Source organism: Lagenorhynchus albirostris, chromosome 15 (genome assembly GCF_949774975.1).
Source record: "Lagenorhynchus albirostris chromosome 15, mLagAlb1.1, whole genome shotgun sequence".
Lineage (NCBI taxonomy): Eukaryota > Metazoa > Chordata > Mammalia > Artiodactyla > Delphinidae > Lagenorhynchus > Lagenorhynchus albirostris.
Genome location: NC_083109.1, coordinates 22675917 through 22694883, shown reverse-complemented (window position 1 = coordinate 22694883; position 18967 = coordinate 22675917). Strand labels below are relative to the sequence as shown.

The 18967-nt window shown below is 45.1% G+C and overlaps 1 protein-coding gene across 4 annotated transcripts in view; it reads right to left on the bottom strand.

Annotated features, from left to right (window-relative positions):
• Positions 1-14044, bottom strand: part of NDRG3 (NDRG family member 3) — an 85703-nt gene extending 71659 nt beyond the window's left edge. For all 4 annotated transcript variants that reach the window (XM_060122766.1, XM_060122771.1, XM_060122772.1 and 1 more), the window contains exon 1: positions 13985-14044. The gene's annotated coding sequence lies outside the window, so the exon portion shown is untranslated. The remainder of the gene's footprint in view (positions 1-13984) is intronic.
• Between the last annotated feature and the right edge of the window lie 4923 nt (positions 14045-18967).

Genomic DNA, 18967 nt, shown 5'->3' with positions numbered 1-18967 from the left:
AGATGACATGATACTATACATAGAGAATCCTAAAGATGCCACCAGAAAACTACTAGGGCTCATCAATGAATTTGGTAAAGTTGCAGGATACAAAATTAATGCACAGAAATCTCTTGCATTCCTACACACTAACAATGAAAGATCAGAAAGAGAAATTAAGGAAACTATCCCATTCACCACTGCAACAAAAAGAATAAAATACCTAGGAATAAACACCTAAGGAGGTAAAAGACTTGAACTCAAAAAACTATAAGACACTGATGAAAGAAATCAAAGATGACACAAACAGATGGAGAGATATATCATGTTCTAGGATTGGAAGAATCAATATTGTGAAAATGACTATACTACCCAAAGCAATCTACAGATTCAGTGTAATCCCTATCAAATTACCAGTGGCGTTTTTTACAGAACTAGAACAAAAAGTCTTAAAATTTGTATGGAGAGACAAAAGACTGCAAGTAGCCAACGCAGTCTTGAGGGAAAAAAACGGAGCTGGAGGAATCAGACTCCCTGACTTCAGACTATACTACAAAGCTACAGTAATCAAGACAATATGCTACTGGCACAAAAACAGAAATATAGATCAATGGAACAGGATACAAAGCCCAGAGATAAACCCATGCACCTATGGTCAACTAATCTACGACAAAGGAGGCAAGGATATACAATGGAGAAAAGACAGTCTCTTCAATAAGTGGTGCTGGGAAACTGGACAGCTACGTGTAAAAGAATGAAATTAGATCACTCTCTAACACCATACACAAAAATAAACTCAAAATGGATTAAAGACCTAAATGTAAGACTGGACACTATAAAACTCTTAGAGGAAAACATAGGATGAACACTCTTTGACATAAATCACAGCAAGATCTTTTTTGATCTGCTTCCTAGAGTTATGGAAATAAAAACAAAAATAAACAAATGGGACCTAGTGAAACTTAAAAGGTTTTGCAAAGCAAAGGAAACTACAAACAAGACGAAAAGACAACCCTCAGAATGGGAGAAAATATTGGCAAACAAATCAACGGACAAAGGATGAATCTCCAAAATATATAAACAGCTCATGCAGCTCAATATTTAAAAAACAAACAACCCAATCCAAAAATGGGCAGAAGACCTAAATAGACATTTCTCCAAAGAAGACATACAGATGGCCAAGAAGCACATGAAAAGCTGCTCAACATCACTAATTAGTAGAGAAATGCAAATCAAAACTACAGTGAGGTAGCACCTCACAGCAGTCAGAATGGCCATTATCAAAAAATCTACAAACAATAAATGCTGGAGAGGGTGTGGAGAAAAGGAACCCTCTTGCACTGTTGGTGGGAATGTAAATTGATACAGCCACTATGGAGAACAGTATGGAGGTTCCTTAAAAAACTAAAAATAGAACTACCATATGACCCAGCAATCCCACTCCTGGGCATATACCCAGCGAAAACCATAATTCAAAAAGACACATGCACCCCAATATTCACTGCAGCAGTATTTACAACAGCCAGGTCATGGAAGCAACCTAAATGCCCATCGACAGGCGAATGGATAAAGAAGATGTGGTACATATATACAATGGAATATTACTCAGTCATAAAAAGGAACAAAACTGGGTCATTTGTAGAGACGTGGATAGATCTAGAGACTGTCATACAGAGTGAACTAAGTCAGAAAGAGAAAAACAAATATCGCATATTAACGCATATATGTGGAACCTAGAAAAATGGTACAGATGAACCGGTTTGCAGCACAGAAATAGAGACACAGATATAGAGAACAAACGTATGGACACCAAGGGGGGAAAGCGGTAGGGGTGGTGGTGGTGGTGTGATGAATTTGGAGATTGGAAGATTCTTATTCTAATAAGAACCTGCTGTATAAAAAATAAATAAAATTCAAAAAAAAAAGAAAGAAAAAGGGAGATCTGGGGTATATGGTTGGTAAAAAATAGCCTGAGATCAGAGAAGAGCCAGATTTTGCCAAGGTTTCTAGGGATAAAAAAATGATGGCACTGTTAACGGAAATGGGGGAACTGAGAAATTGGTGAAAAAAACACTTTTGAACCAGAGCTGAAATTTGGCCTTACAAGAGATACACAGGTAGGAGTCAGAATTAGTGAGGAAAATCTGTAGGCGCTCACCAAACCAGAGACAAGGAGGAGCTGCAGGCCCTGGGTTCTTCTGAAAGACAGCTCAGTGACGGAAAAGAAACAAAGAAAAAGAAAACTCAGAGGGACTTCCCTGCTGGCCTAGTGGATAACACTCCGTGCTCCCAATGCAGGGGTCCTGGGTTCGATTCCTGGTCAGGGAACTAGATCTCACGTGCATGCCACAACTAAGTTTGCATGCCACAACTAAGGAGCCCGCATGCCGCAACTAAGGCCTGGCACAACCGAAAAAAAAAAGCTCAGAGATGCAAGAGGAAAAGCAGAAATACAACGTCAAAGAAGCCAAGGAAGAAGACCAAGTTACATGGAAGGGAAGGGAAACTGTCAAATGCTGAAGCAGAAAAGAGGAGGAGGACTAAGAAAGGGCCATTAGCGGGAATTCCCTGGCAGGCCAGTAATTAGGACTCCACGCTCTCGCTGCTGGGGGCCTGGGTTCAATCCCTGGTTCAGGAAGTAAGATCTCACAAGCTGTGCGGCATGGCCAAAAAACGAAAAAAAAAAAAAGGGGGGGGCTTCCCTGGTGGCGCAGTGGTTGAGAGTCCGCCTGCCGATGCAGGGGACATGGGTTCGCGCCCCGGTCCGGGAAGATCCCACATGCCGCGGAGCGGCTGGGCCCGTGAACCATGGCCACTGGGCCTGCGCATCCAGAGCCTGTGCTCCACAGCGGGAGAGGCCACAGCAGTGAGAGGTCTGCGTACCGCCCCCCCTCCAAAAAAAAAAAATACAGTGTATAGTTTAGAAAGCCAATACTATGTATAGTTCCTTATTGTCTTTTTAAAGTAGCAAAACAATGTTTTTAAGCCCTGGAAATCTCAGCGAGTTTTTCTGACTAAATAAACAGTGTAGAGTAAGATAAAAGCCTGAGCCCCTCATGTCCCTGGAATCAGGCCAAGGGCAGCCTCCCACTGACTTGCTGAGTGACCTTCAGCTAATCGTTGAACCTCATTAGACTGATAACTGGGTGACCTCGTAGGATTATAGTAAGAGCCCTATGAAGCAGAGGATAGGGGAGTGCTTACCCTGGGGAACATGTAAAGTACTACATTCACAGGGAGCTTTTGGGTCACAGAATGTCAGTCCTATCAGGGGCCTAAAATGTCATCCTGCTCAGCCTTTTCTCTTGACAGATGGGGAAACTGAGGTCCAGAAAGGAGAAGTGCTTTGCCTAGTGCCATTCAGCTAGGTAGGGGCCCACCTAGGTCTAGAGTCCACATCTGATGCGCTCTTTCCATGACTAGAAGAATCAGGGTTTTGGTGCAATAATTAAAAGTCAGTAATCTTGATGATCTTTAAAGGCCCTCTCAGTGCTGACTCTGAGTATCAAAGAACACTGGTGCCTCTCTTGGTCATTTTTGCTTGCACTTAAATTCAGAACTGTCATTTTCTAGATGTTTAATAAGTCATAGTCATGGGCTTTTTAGCATGGAGTACTGAATCTTATTTTTTCTAGATTTTAATGCCATTGACTTTCCCTGTCAAAACACAATGGCCCGGACTTCCCTGGTGGCACAGTGGTTAAGAATCCTCCTGCCAATGCAGGGGACGCGGGTTTGATCCCTGGTCCGGGAAGATCCCACATGCTGCGGAGCAACTAAGCCCATGCACCACAACTGCTGAGCCTGCGCTCTAGAGCCCATGAGCCACAACTACTGAGCCCACGTGTCACAACTACTGAAGCCCGCGTGCGTAAAGCCCGTGTTCCGCAGCAAGAGAAGCCACCACAATGAGAAGCCCGTTCATTGCGAAGAAGAGTAGCCCCCGCTTGCCGCAACTAGAGAAAGCCTGTGCGCAGCAGTGAAAACCCAACCCAGCCAAAGATATAAAAAATAATAATAAATAAATAAATTTATTTTTTAAAAAAAAGATAATGCCCCCCCCCTTACTTTTTTTTTGTGGTACGCGGGCCTCTCACTGCTGTGGCCTCTCCCACTGCGGAGCACAGGCTCCGGACGCGCAGGCTCAGCGGCCATGGCTCACGGGCCCAGCCGCTCCGTGGCATGTGGGATCCTCCCGGACCAGGGCACAAACCGGTGTCCCCTGCATCGGCAGGCAGACTCTCAACCACTGCGCCACCAGGGAAGCCCTACACTGTCTTATTTTGTAGCTTTTCCCTATGACCCAGGTAATTTGTTTGGCCTTCATCATCCTTTGCCAGGATGTACTGACACCTGGCCACTAGTTTGTATTCTAAGGGCAAAATCAGTCACTTTTGGTTTTGGCAAGACTGCAGACAGATAACCAAACCAAAATGAAGGCAGCAAACGAGGGAGGCACACTAAGGAGACTGAGCTGGAAGGGGTCAACTGGAGCTGGTGCTGAAGCAGTTATGACTGGAAAGCTGCAGGAAGTGGCCAGAGGACTGGCTGGGAAAGTGGACAGTGGTGTTCCTACAGCAAGCTGACTCACGTCCTCTCTTTTTACCTATAAACCCCTGGCTAAATGATTATTACAGCACTTTACAATTTAGGTTAAAGACCTACCATCTCATTGGATTATCACAATGGCACTGTGAGGTAAAACACTGGGGCACTGCATCATTTCTATCGCAGAGATGAGGAAACTGAGGCTTAAAGAGGTGAAATGGACTGACCAAAAAACACAACTAATAAATGCAATGGCTCGAAGCAAAATCCAATTTTCTTCTGATCCCCAATGCTTATTACTCTATGCCCTGCACCACAGTTCCTCCCAGGTTATCACAGATGGAAAGACCTGGAGGTAAAAAGGAGAGAAATTCAGCTGATTGCCTCACTGCGCCCATCCCACACTAAGGACCGCTTTATCTCTGGTCCTCAGTTACACTGTGCAGTTAGGATCTGGCCACAGGCTCTAGGATTAAACCTTAATATGAAGTTAATAACAAGAAAGCCCAGATTTGGAACTGGAGTCTGCCTTCACCCATTAATTCAATTGAGTGGGGGAGATTAAGTCTATAAACAAATCACTACAGTTCGAGGCAGGATAAGCATGAGCCTATGAAGGCATTTGCTCAACCTCAGCACCACTGATATTTCAGGCCAGATAATTCTTTGTTGTGGGGCTGTCCTGGGTAGCATGTTTAGTAGCATCCCTGGCCTCCACCCACTGAATGCTACCAGCACCCTCCTCCCACAGTTGTGACAACGAAACATATCTCCAGGTATTGCCAAATGTCCTCTGGGGGCAAAATCAGCCCCAGCTGAGAACCACTGCTCTAAGGGTTACAGGGGTTTACAGCAAAGGTCACTCAATGCAGGTTGTGGTGCTGAGAAAAAGTTTCATGGAGGAGGTAATATTTGAACTGGACCTTGAAGAACAGATACCATTCCTATAGGTCAGGATGAGAGAATAAAAGAAGGAATGCCAGAAAGGGAGGAGAACAAAAAAGCAAGATGATGAGAAAGCACCGCTGGAAAACGTTCCAGTTTGGCAAGAGCAGAAGCTTGCTGTTGGTAATAGGTGATAAAGCTAAAAATGTCCACTGGAGTCAGGTCACAGAGAGCCATCCATCAACTAACAGTTACAAGATACACACCATAATGAAAGAGCCAACAATACAAGATACTACACAGATGTTTAACAGTATACAAGTCAAACCAGTGGTATTTCCATGTGTCCCACCTACCCAGGAGGACAGAATGTTGCCTGGGTATCATGTCTTACATTGCATCTAGTGTTCACTACGTTTAGCCAGAGTTAAACGAAGCTCGGAACCAGTGCAGAAGTGGGAGAAATAACTAAGGACTGGGATGGTCAGGAGTTTCCCAAAGGAGTTGAGTGGTGGGCCTTGAATGGATATGTTCTGGATAGCTGGAAGGGAGGAGAGGACATTCCAGGTGAGGACATTTGAGCTGGGAAAGAAATAAATGTACACAACATATACAAGAGACACCAGGAAGAACAACGTAGTTGGGAAAGAAGACAAGGCTGGTCAGAACACAGAGCACATGACTCAGACATCACTGGACAATCACTGAGGGTTTCTGAGGAACAAAATGACACAGTTGTTTAAAACGCGGCATCTTGTCCAGCAGTTCTCTTAGCTACACATTAGAAAGACCTGGGGAGCTTTGAAGAACATCAATACCCAGGCCTCAACCCTAAGGATCCAATTTAATCGGGCTAAGACAGGGCCCAGGTATTGCCTTTAAAGCTCCACAGGTGATTCTTACACGCAGCTACAACTGAGAACCACTGGTCTACAGTCATGCTGTCACTTTCAGATGAGAAGAGAGGCCTAGAAATTTAAGTGGTCTGCCTAGATTCACATAGTCGGCTGGGTGTAGGGTTGGGACTGGCATCTGGACTCCTATTCCAGGCTCTGAAAGACACCACAGAGTCCTGGGCTAGATTCCATACTTCAGTCTTTAAGAGGCACAATCTGATGACTTGCCTCTTAAGTTTTGCCAGGGTTAAAGCCTGAATTAATCGTATCATAAAACTATTAACTTAAGCATCCTCTCAAGTGTCTAGGGTAATGGATGTTGATTTCATTGCTGTCTCCTGAGGGCCCTTAGGAAAGGAAAGGGTCTCAGGAGACTCCCCAGAAAGCCAGATAAACAAGCCAAACCCCCAGCTCTGTGGAAGAAACAATGACTTTTTAAAATACAGCTCACTGACGTTTTGCACTGCATAAAGGAAAGTCTGGGTTACTCTTCACCAGGAAAATACTTTCAGAGATGCTACGCCATAAGCAGAGGTGGGGGACGGGGAGAGTGATCAAAGGCAGCTGCTGAAGCATGCCCACAGACCCTCATTTTATTTTGTTTTTGTTTTTTTTTTTTGCGGTACGCGGGCCTCTCACTGTTGTGGCCTCTCCCGTTGCGGAGCACAGGCTCCGGACGCGCAGGCTCAGCGGCCATGGCTCACGGGCCCAGCTGCTCCGCGGCATGTGGGATCTTCCCGGACCGGGGCACGAACCCGTGTCCCCTGCATCGGCAGGCGACTCTCAACCACTGAGCCACCAGGGAAGCCCCAGACCCTCATTTTAACAGTAAATCTCTCTATAGTCCTCAGCCCTGGATAAGGGCTGTTCCACGCACCTTGTGTTTTTCTGAAAGGAAAAGAGTAGCACCCCTCACAATAGGCCCGCCTTCCTGTTGTGTCCCTCCAGGATTCTGGCAGCAGGTGGTAAACGGGAGGTCTGCAGAGACTGCCAAGCTGGGGATCTGAGTCTGCTTGTATAACCATTGTATTCATCCCAGGGTACTGGTACAGATAGCTATTAGAACAAAGCAACACACATCTAGGGGAGTTCTTGTTAATCCCAGACACCCATCAACCAGCTGAAGCTCTAACAAGGGGGTCATACTAAAGTCACTTTAGAAGCAGAAGCACTACCCTCTGTCTCCAACTCTTGACACCAGGAAAGCTACTGCTGGCAAGGCTATGGTACGTGCTCTTGGGATGGGTTCCAAGTTCCCACCAGCTATAAGATAGAATCCCTGAACACAATCTGTTCTTTAAGACAACGTGCGTGGAGGTAAAGGACAAATAAGAGCCCTAAGAGGCAATACTTAATACTCATACTAACTTGATGCTCATAAGATATTGATCACAGACTCTATGCCAGATACCAGAATAAGCAGTTTCATCCATTATTCCATTTTATTTTCCCACACACTTATAAGATAGTACTGTAATCTCCCCATTTTACAGATGAAGAAACTGAGGCTTGGAGAGGTTCTGTAATATGCCAAAGGTCACACAGCTAGCAAGGGGCAGAATAAGGATTTGCACCTGAGCACCTGCAGCTAGAGCTTGGGCAGGCCTCTATAAACGACTCTTCCACTTAATGCCAACTGACCATTAATTCTTCTACTTATTTTTTCAGCTTTGGCTACTGGAGTCTACCAGGATCTTAATGATCAAAGAATTTTGAAAACTGAGAAGCACCAAACAAAGTTTAGGTATTATTATTATCTTCATTATTACTTCAATGAATAGGACAGACCTGCACCAATCTGGAAGTATTTGAAAAGCCATTACCCTGTGGACTGTCTAATCACCCTAAGTTACACTTTAGTCAACATCCTGGTTAAAAACCTGGGTCCTAGAAAGCCTGGTCCCCAGAGCTTTCTCAACTACAGGGATAAAGAGATAATAGCCTGATTCCTCTCTTCTCCTTTCTCTGCCAATTATTAGGTTTCAAATTAAATGGTTTTAGAGCTAAGAAATCTCACAATTTCAAAAAGCATTCATTTTTATCCTCAAGTTGAAAGTTCAGGCTTAAAAGATAAGGATAAAACTGTCATTTTTAATAAACAACTGTGTCTCTTTTGAAAGCAAATGGTATTTCTGGAAAGATTATCATATGACAACTACCAATTAAATGAAAAGCTGACATGACTTCTCTTAAGTTATCATTAGAAAAGAGAAGCAAGTTTTTATGAGCTAAATTTTCCTTATCCTGATATATGAGTTTTTGGGCCATCACACTCACAAACATAACTAGCTCCAAACCTGAAATAGCATTACCTTTAAAAAGATACTGCAAAATAACAACCAAAAATACCTTAAAATAATTAGTAATAAAATCAAGTATGAAGAGTGGCTGTATCAGAAATTTATATTTGGTCAATTGAAAACTCAAACTGTAGACTGTGGGCATTTTTAGGTGGTAAAGGGATTACAATCAAATGATATAGCTAAACTCCTCTATTAGGGAAATTAATTTTAATTTTCTATATTGAATCTCTGAAGAATATAAAAAGTAGCACCTCCAAACAAAAAGTGGGGGAGGGTTTCCATGGTGGCGCAGTGGTTGAGAGTCTGCCTGCCGATGCAGGGGACACAGGTTTGCGCCCCAGTCCGGGAAGATCCCACATGCCGCAGAGTAGCTGGGCCCGTGAGCCATGGCCACTGAGCCTGCACGTCCGGAGCCTATGCTCCACAACAGGAGAGGCCACAACAGGGAGAGGCCCGCGTATCACACACACACAAAAAAAAAAGTGGGAGAGAAGGGACTTCCCTGGTGGTCCAGTGGTTAAAACTCTGTGCTCCCAATGCAGGGGGCCTGGATTCCATCTCTGGTCAGGGAACTAGATCCTGCATGCGTGCCGCAACTAAGAGCCTGCATGCCTCAACTAAAAAGATCCCGCATGTCACAACTAAGACCCAGTGCAGCTAAATAGATAGATAGATAAATATTTATAAATACATTAGAATTAGCACTGTGATTAAAGAAAAAAAGTTTCATTTACCAAAGAAAGCCCTGGTAAATACTCATACTAAATCTAGTTAAGTTTTTGCGTGCTATTTTCAAGCAGTCTCTTAAAAAAAGAAAAAGGTGGGACTGGGGGGGATGGTTTAAAAAGGTCTTTCAGAATAGATGACTGGACATCCAGTTCTGCAGTAAATCCAAATGTTATCAATCTTTGGACTTGAAAGTCCTTGATACACCCTTTCTTTTCATCATCTCTATTCAGGCTTGTCAATTTTTCTTCCAGAATCTCCCATTTGCCCTTTCCTTTTCTTTCTGACTGTCCTCACTTCTTGCCTGTATTTGCTCATTCATTCATCATTTACCAAGTGCTTATTATCTGCCACGCACAGAGCTAGACCCTTGTCCTTGAGCTTAGGAAGCTCACGTGATACTCAGTAGAGCTGCAATCTACCCATCTCGATCACCAGACTACAAGCTTTACCAAAGGCTTTGTATTTCCAGAACCAGCAGCAACTGGCATAGAGCAGACACTCTAAAAATGTTTGTTGTATGACACTAGATTACTTTAGCAAGCTCTTTTTTTAATCCATAAATATTTTAGTGCATATCTTCAAAAAGGACTCTTACTTTTCTTCCCTTTTTAAAATACAAAAGCCATATGTGCACAATGCAAAAATAGTATTGAAAGGTATGGAGTGAAAGTGAATTCTCCAACCTCCTAAATCCCACTCCCAGAAATGACTACTATTACAATCTGGAATGTATCTTTCCAGAACTTTCCTATGCTGGTATATAACACACACACACACACACACACACACACACTCTCTCTCTCTCTCTTACACTTTTTTGGAACAAGTTCCTTGACAGTTTCTGACTCTAGCTTCTCAACTTTTTTTTCTTTTTTTTTAATAAATATATTTATTTATTTATTTTTGGCTCTGTTGGGTCTTTGTTGCTGCGCACGGGCTTTCTCTAGTTGTGGCGAGAGGGGGCTACTCTTCGTTTCGGTGTGTGGGCTTCTCATTGTCGTGGCTTCTCTTGTTGCAGAGCATGGGCCCTAGGCACGTGGGCTTCAGTAGTTGTGGCATGCGGGCTCAGTAGTTATGGCTCACAGGCTCTAGAGCACAGGCTCAGTAGTTGTGGCACACAGGCTTAGCTGCTCCGCGGCATGTGGGATTTTCCTGAACCAGGGCTCGAACCCATGTCCCCTGCATTGGCAGGCGGATTCTTAACCACTGCGCCACCAGGGAAGTCCCGCTTCTCAACTTTCTAATCCAGCTCAAGTTCTCAAAGTGCTGTCCCTGGATCAGAAGCATCGGTATCATCTGGGAACTTGTTAGCAATACAAATTCTCAGGCCCCACTCCAGACCTATTGAATCAGAATCTCTGGAGGTGGGGACCCCACAATCTGTGTTTTAATTAACTCTCCAGGTAATTCAGATGCACACTAATGGTTGAGAACCACTCCTCTAACAGTCAAGCCACCTTGGTCAAGCTGGTTTTTTTTTTGGCTGCATTGGGTCTTCGTCTGCGGGCTTTCTCTAGTCGTGGTGAGTGGGGGCTACTCTTCATTGTGGTGCGCAGGCTTCTCATTGCGGTGGCTCCTCTTGTTGCAGAGCATGGGCTCTAGGCACATGGGCTTCAGTAGCTGTGGCTCGCGGGCTCAGTAGTTGTGGCTCACAGGCTCTAGAGCGCAAGCTCAGTAGCTGTGGCACATGGGCTTAGTTGCTCCGCGGCATGCGGGATCTTCCCGGACCAGGGCTCGAACCCGTGTCCCCTGCATTGGCAGGCGGATTCTTAACCACAGTGCAACCAGGGAAGCCCCAAGCCGGTTTTTTATTTTTATTGTCCCTTAAACATTATATTGTCAGGCATTGTAATCTTGTTTTGGTTTTACCACCCTATTTCAAAATGCATTTCTTGTCCTTTTGATTAATTCTGATCATACCAATCTGTTAAAGCCCAGAAAGTCCTCAGTCCTCCCCAAAGTGCTCTCAGTACCACAGCTCTTACTGATCTCTCTTGCTCCTCCCCCTCCTATGACATACCTAGCTCCTCTACCATACAATTTCACAATTAGGTACGCACTGTCTCCAATGATAGAGAACAGTTCTTTACTCTTCCCTTGAAGACATGAATCATATTTTTGTCACCTCTTCCTCACCCCTGTTCTAAGCACAAATTTTAATAAAGTTGCCGGTCTTTAAGGATAAATTCACCGAGAGAAATACTGATAAACTTTTGATGGATAAAAAGTCTACATTCAAGTTGTAGCACCACTTCTGCGACCTTGGACAAGCTCACTTCTCAGGATGAAGTCTGTAAAAGCAAGACAGCTGGACTCAATGACCTAACACTTCCTTTCAGCCTTGAGCGACGTATGACTTTATGAAATGTCTCACATTGGAATATCTTATTCCATTATACTTGCGTATACCATTAGACTCATATCGCTTTGCTAGTGAGCTCTTTGAACAAGAACTATGAGAATCTTCCACCATACCCAGCACCATGCCTTATGCATAACAGCTCAATCTATTTGCAGAAGATTATTCGGAAAAATTATTTTAGAAGTTTCATTTATGTAGCGAACCTATGTACTTTGGCAGACCTACTGCCTCCCAAAGGGCCGTTTCAAATATTTATTGTTATAAATACTATGAAATGATTTATGGTAAAAATTGTGATTACTCTGATAACACTGGGGCAGTCAGCCACGTAAGGCGAAAGAATGTAAAAATGAATCTTACATGTATTTAGGAATAGACTAAAAAGCTATAAGCCTCAGGCTACCTTAGTGCAACATGCAAATAAAAACAGTGCTGTACACTTAGGTGACATATACCAACTCCACTCTTGGGCATAAACAGGCTTCTTGACATAGGACATTTTTCTGCAAATTTTCAGACACAACAGGGTGGACTAGAGACCTCTGAGTGGCCAGTGATGACCAGAAGTTGAAACTAAAGAGAAGGACAGCTAAGAGAAATTGAAGGGCAAGAAGGAGGAACAGAAGGGCAGGAAAACATCACCTTTAAGTAATGAAAAGGAGCAACAGAAATTCACTGAGTCTTTACCAAGGGCCTACTATGAGCCAGTCACTTGGGGCTGCAAAGATGGCTAACAGTCCAAAGGGTAAGACTGAAGCTTCTACCCTATCTACCTACCTACCTACCTACACACACACATATATACATATATACATATGTATGTGTGTGTAATTCTAATTGGGAAAATCAAGCAAGGAAGGCTTCACAGAAGAGGTGGTAAGTTAATGGAGTTTTGAAGTGTGTAGGAGGGTTTGCTAAGGAAGAAAAAAAAAAGTTTGAGCTAGTTGTTTTGGGGAAGAAACATTCGCATATTTTTACAGCCATTCCTTTGGGACTTTAAATCGGTGAGGCTTCTTAGATGCAACACTACCTTGTCAATGCTCTCCTTCTCTTTTTACTTCATCTTAAGTGAGATGTTCAAGCCCAGCACTGGAATACAGCCAGAAAGCCCCAGGATAAGGGGAATGCTCGCCAGATTCGCTCTGTCACCTCCAAATTCAACCAGCCCAGCTATCCCAGTCTTGCACTCCTGGCAGCCAGAAAAGGAAGGCTAATAATATCCTCTGGGGACAAAATCTGGACTCAGGCAGACAAGGCTTACCCCTGCTCTGCCAGTAAGCCACCTTGAGAGCGTCCCTGCCTCCTAAGCCTAGTTTATCTGTGACAGGGAGGCCAGCTGTGCAGAAAAAAAGCTGCATGAAAAGGAAGGAGGACGCATCCGATGGCGAAGCGCTGAGATACTGAGATAACCTTAAAATGCTTGGCAGGAGCCCTGGCACACAGCAAGCGTTGGATGAACATGAGCCCCTAATTAATAACATTACTATTACCATTATTACAGTAACACCTCAATTGTACTCCAACAACAAGAAAATGCTGTTTTTGCAGCCTACTTTTACGACGTCGAAGAAGCAACTCCAGAGATGAAAGTGCATTTCAGATTTTTTTTTAAAGGGACAAGGTCGAATTCCAACCGCACTAGCCTGACAGCCCCAGACCCTGAATTCAAGAGCCATTCCTGCCTCTCGTCTGGCGCGTGACCTTGGGCAGGGCACTTCACCGCTCTGTGCCTCAGTTTCCTCAGTTTCCTAATCTGTAACGTGGGGCTAAGAAGCCCCTCCCTCGCATGGTCGTCGCCGGGTCCAGCCAGAGGGTACTCTTTGCGGCACCGGCACCGCACGGGTGCAAGGCGAGCTCCCGGCCCATTTTCCAGGCCCCCCGCCGGGCGGACGGGGCAGACGAATGCCCGACCCCGAGGCCCACCGAGCTCCGCCGCCTGCAGAGCAGGAGCGGGAAAGGGGGTCGCGCCTGCGGTGGGTCCCTGAGGCTGAGCTGTTGGGCACCCAGAGGCTCGGCCGCTGCCGCCTGCACGCTGTCGCTGGCGGGTTCGCCCTGGGCCCCGCCGCCCAGGTGGGGAGCGGCCGAGGGAGGCCGGGCTGCCCCCGGGTCCCCAGGAGAGGAGGGCGGAGGGCGCCCGGACACCTAGACGAGGCTGGCAGCGCTGACCCGGTGCCCGGCCGCACTGGGGTGATGAGGCGGGGAAGGAGAAGGCAAGAGGAGGAACGACCCCGCATGCAGTATGGCGCGCCCCCCGCCAGCCGGGCTGAGGCGCTCACACTCACCCGAAGCTCCGGCACCCGCCGTCAGCACAGCAGCCGCGGCGGCGGGAGTGGGGCGGGGGGTGGGGAGGTGGGGAGGAGGCTCTGCGCCCGCGCAGGCGCGCTGAGGACGCCAGGCGGCGCATATGCGCTGTGCCCGCCCGCCCCGGGACCTACGGAGAAGATGGTGGCTGAGCTGGCGCCATTTTCCGTGTACAGTAGTTTGCCTGATTTTTCGTGGTTTCAGTTCCGCTTGGCCGACTCTGGTCTGAAACTACTGAATGGAAAATAACTAAATAATTCGTAAGTTTTTAATTGCTGTGCTGTCCGAAGCAGTGTGTCGAAATCTCTTGTCCTGCTCCCTCCCCCGGGGAAGTGAATCATTCCTTTGTCCAGCATATCCACGCTGTATATGCTACCTGCCCCCTTAATCATTTCGTGACGGTCTCTCACCAGATGGATTGTCTGCATACGGCAGTGTTTGTGTTCAAACTTACTTTACTTAATAATGGCCCCAAAGTGCAAGAGTAGTATGGCTAGTGATGTGGATAAGCGAAAGAGAAGCTGTGAGGGGCTTCCTTTAGGTGAACAGGTGAAAGTTCTCAATAAGGAAAAAAAAAACAACAACGGTATGCTGAGGTTGCTAAGATCTACAGCAAGAATGAATTTTCTGTGAAACTGCAGGAAAAAAATCTCTGCCAGCTTTGCTTTCGTACCTCAAACTGCAAAAGTTAGGGCCACAGTGCATAAAAAGTGCTTGAGAGTGAAAAGGCGTTAAATTTGTGGAAGACACGAACAAAATACATATTCTGTTGACAACGTGTTGCCCCAGAAAGCACTGAGCCAAAGCCAAGTTCATGTGTCTGACACCCAGTGAGGCCAAACCAACCAAAACGTTGGAGTTCGGAGCAGACAAAGATCCGTTGCAGGGCCAAGCAAGGAACAATGGACTGGTGCTCAAATGACCCAAACCCTTTCAAGGAAGAAATTTTAAAGGCAACATTTGGGGTGAGGGCTGCAGGGTGCATAACTTTCTTCTGATTGGTTGGTGGTGAGGTAACAGGGTGATGTTTCAGGAATCTTAATCATGGACTTTCTGGTTCCAACCAGTTTGGGATCTACTGCTTGTGGTCAGCATGCAGTCACCATCCTCCACCTGGGCCTAGGAGACCAAAGCCTCTTTCCACAGACAAGAAACGGGGACATGGAGGGGCTTTTGTACCCAGGAGGGCCCCACTGGGTCCTGCTCAGTTTCAAGCCTATATAAAGACTTCAGCAAGGGCTCCTCTGAAGGGAGTGACACCAAGCCATTTACTGCAAATAAGGGATTGTTACACAGACTCAGGAGTATTTTGGACAGAAAAATAGAAAAATTGCCGGAGAGACTGAGTCTGCCAGTGAAGAAGTGAGACTGAGCAGGACCCTGTGGGGGTCCTGGGCACAAGAGCCTTTCTGTGTCCCCTATTTCTTTTCTTTTTTTCTTTTTTTGGCCACACTGCTTGGCTTGCAGGGATCTTAGTTCCCCAACCAGGGATTGAACCCTGGCTCTGGCAGTGAAAGCACGGAGTCCTAACCACTGGACGGCCAGGGAATTCCCCCACCCACTCACGCCATTTCTTGGTTACAGGAAATAGGCTTCTTTCGGCCTCCAGGACCTTCCTGAGTTGCAAAAGCAGATTCAAACAGTTACTAATTAGGGAAGGGATGGGATGCTGAGACAAGGTAGGGACAGTCAAAACCAACAATAATGCAGCCTTGGGGCAGGGTCCTGTTTCCCACTCAAGGGATATATGTAACAATATCTTGTTACCTGCTATCTTGCAGATACTGAAACTCCCACCAGGTGGGAGAAATCAACTGTATGCTGCCCACAAGCGTGCAGATCCCAGACTGGTTGGAACCAGAAGGTTGATGATGCTGACTCCCACTTACCTCACCACCAACTACTTAGAAGATTGTCCACGAGCTGATCATGCCCTCCTTGAACCATTACTATAAAACTTCTCACTACCCCCTCCAGGTTGAGATACAGAGTTTTGAGGGCATTAGCCCACTGTGGCCCTTTGCCTGGAAAAGCGATAAAGCTATTTTCTACTTCACCCAAAACTCTGTCTCCGAGAATTAATTTGGTGTCAGGGTACGGAGGCTGGATTCAGCTTCAGAAGCTGTTGCCACATTTCCAGCAGAGTTGAAGAATTTGATTGAAGAGAAAGGATACCATCCAAAGCAAGTCTTCATGTGATGAAACTGGGCTTTTCTGGAAGAAGGTGCCCAATAGAACCAAAAACCATCTGGGAGTTCTGTTTTTTTTTTTTAAGTATGAGCCACCCATTCTCCTTGTTTGGCCCTTGCAATAAAACTTTCTCTGCTCCAAACTCGGACGTTTGGGTTTGTTTGGCCTTATTGTGTGTCAGGCACACACACTTGCATTCGGCAACAAATCTACCTTCATAGAAGTGCAAAGGAGGCGCCAGGTCATAAAACATGGAAGAACAGACTAACTCTGTTACTGTTGGCAACGCTGCAGGGCATATGTTAAAGGGAGGAGTTGTGTACAGAATGAAGCATCCACAATCTCTCAGAAACAAAACCAGGAATTATGTGCCCATATTCTGACAACATAATCAGGTGAAAGTTATCTTGTTTATGAACTGGTTCCACCAATGCTTCTTTCCAGAAGTGAAAAACATTTGGAAAAGGAAGGGTTGGAATTTAAAATCCTATTACTAATAGACAATGCACCTGGCCATCCTGAATCTGCTATGAAAATGAAAATGTCAAAGTTGTATTTCTACCTCAAATACAACCTCATTGCTTCAGCCACTTGGCAAGGCGTCACTTGGTTTGTCAAGGCCACGTACACCTGCCTGATATTTGATCACATTTAGTCAGCAATGAACGCAGACTTTCATTTGGACATAAAGCAGTGCTGGAAATCATTCGCTATTGCCAACGCAATACGTTCATCAAAGCTGCTGTGAAGGAATTAAAACCAGAAACTGTAAATGCCTGCTGGTATAACTTATGAAGTCGTGAATGACTTTAAAGTTTACTGAGGCTCGATGGAGAAGTTAGGAAACTCATTCACGTAGCAAGACAAGTTGGTGGAGAAGAATTTGCCGACATGCTTGATAAAGAAGTGGAAGAACATACTGAAGGCCACCGAGAAGCGTTAACAAGCAAGTTATTGGAAGAACTTGTGGAGTCATCTACAGAGGAAGAGGAAGGTGAAGAACCTGAAGCAGAATCAGCAATGTGGACATTACTGAAACTTGCCAAAGTGTTTCGAATTTCACAATCAATTTCAAAATTATGGAATATGATCCTCAGATGAAAAGAAGCACTGTAGCCATTCATGATCACCAAAGGGTTACAAACTCTGCAGCAACACTGTGATGAGTTAAAGAGACAGCAACTCCAATCACAATGTTCTTCCAAAAGCTTTCAGCAAAGAACCCTTCAACTATCTATCGTGGATCCCCAACCATCAACGTCATCTGCTCCTGACGTCCAACCATTGACATCATCATGGCTTGATGATCCTCCTTCTGATGTATGGTCAGGTCAATAGTAGCCTAATGCTATGTCACTTCATCACATAGGGATTGTATCATCTCATATCATCTGTGAGAAGGGTGAGTACAAGACAATACAACATTTTGAGGGTGAGACCACATTCACTTAAATTTTATTACAGGGGACTTCCCTGGCAGTCCAGTGGTTAAGAATCCACACTTTCAATGCAGGTGGTACAGGTTCGATCCCTGGTTGGGGAACTAGGATCCCACATGCCGCATGGTGCAGTCAAAAAATTTTTTGAATTAAAAAATTTTTTTTTATTACAGTATATTGTTATGATTGTTCTGTTTTGTTATTGTTGCCGTTAATCTCTTAATGTGCCTAATTTATAAATTAACTTTATTGTAGGTGTGTATATATAGGAAAAAACTTAGCACATGTCGGGTTTGGTACTGTCTGCAGTTTTAGGCATCCACTGGGGTCCTGGAACGTATCCCCCTCGGTTAAGGGGGCAGTACTGTAGTTTTCTTGCTGTGGAGTCTCCCTGGAGAACCTTAAACTAGAACTGCTCAGAGGGAGGGGAGTTGAGGCTGTGTCTGGCTGGCTTCTCCCATTCTGCCGAGCTGCATCACTTAGGAAGCCCCTAAGAGCTCTTTACAGCAGCAGGCCCCAACCTTTTAGGTACCAGGGACTGGTTTCATTGAAGACAATTTTTTCCATGGACGGTGGGGGGCTGGGGGGTGAGGATGGTTCAGGCGGTACTGGTCCACAGCCTGTGGGTTAGAGACCCCTGCTTTACAAGGCACAGCATCCTCCTTTGACGTGGACCCTAAGAGGTACCCAAGGTCACATGGCACCTAGCACAGGGTTTGGCATGAGGAAAGGGCTTAGTAAGTTTTTGGTGAATGGACCAGTAACTTAAGAACTAGATATAGGACAGGGAACTCTACGCAATACTCTGTAATGACCTACATAGGAAAAGAATCTAAAAAAGTGTATACATGTATATGTATAACTGATTCACTGTGCTGTACAGCAGAAACTAACACAACATTGTAAATCAACTCTACTCCAATAAAAGTTAAAAAAAAAAACTAGAATCCAAGACAGGGCTCCTAATTCCTAGTCCTCCACTGTATCACCTTTACTACAGCCACCCGCCACACCATCTCCTTTTTAGAGTGCAACATGAGAAATGGAATTTTTCCCCCCAGAATTACATTAAGCTTAATTACACCCAAATTTAAAAAACACCAAAATGTACAGGACATACTCCCTTCCTTGAAAGAGCTTATAATGTGATCTATTATTTCTTTAGTGTTAAGTATCACTGACTAAAAGCAAGATATTCTCTTTAGTAACTAAAGTAGGGCAAACGGAAGAATATTACCAAACATCTAAAGGGCTGCAACTGTCTATAGTATTCATCAAGTGCAATTCCTGAACCAAATTTGGGGAGAGGGAAAACTAATACTGAGCACAGCCTTT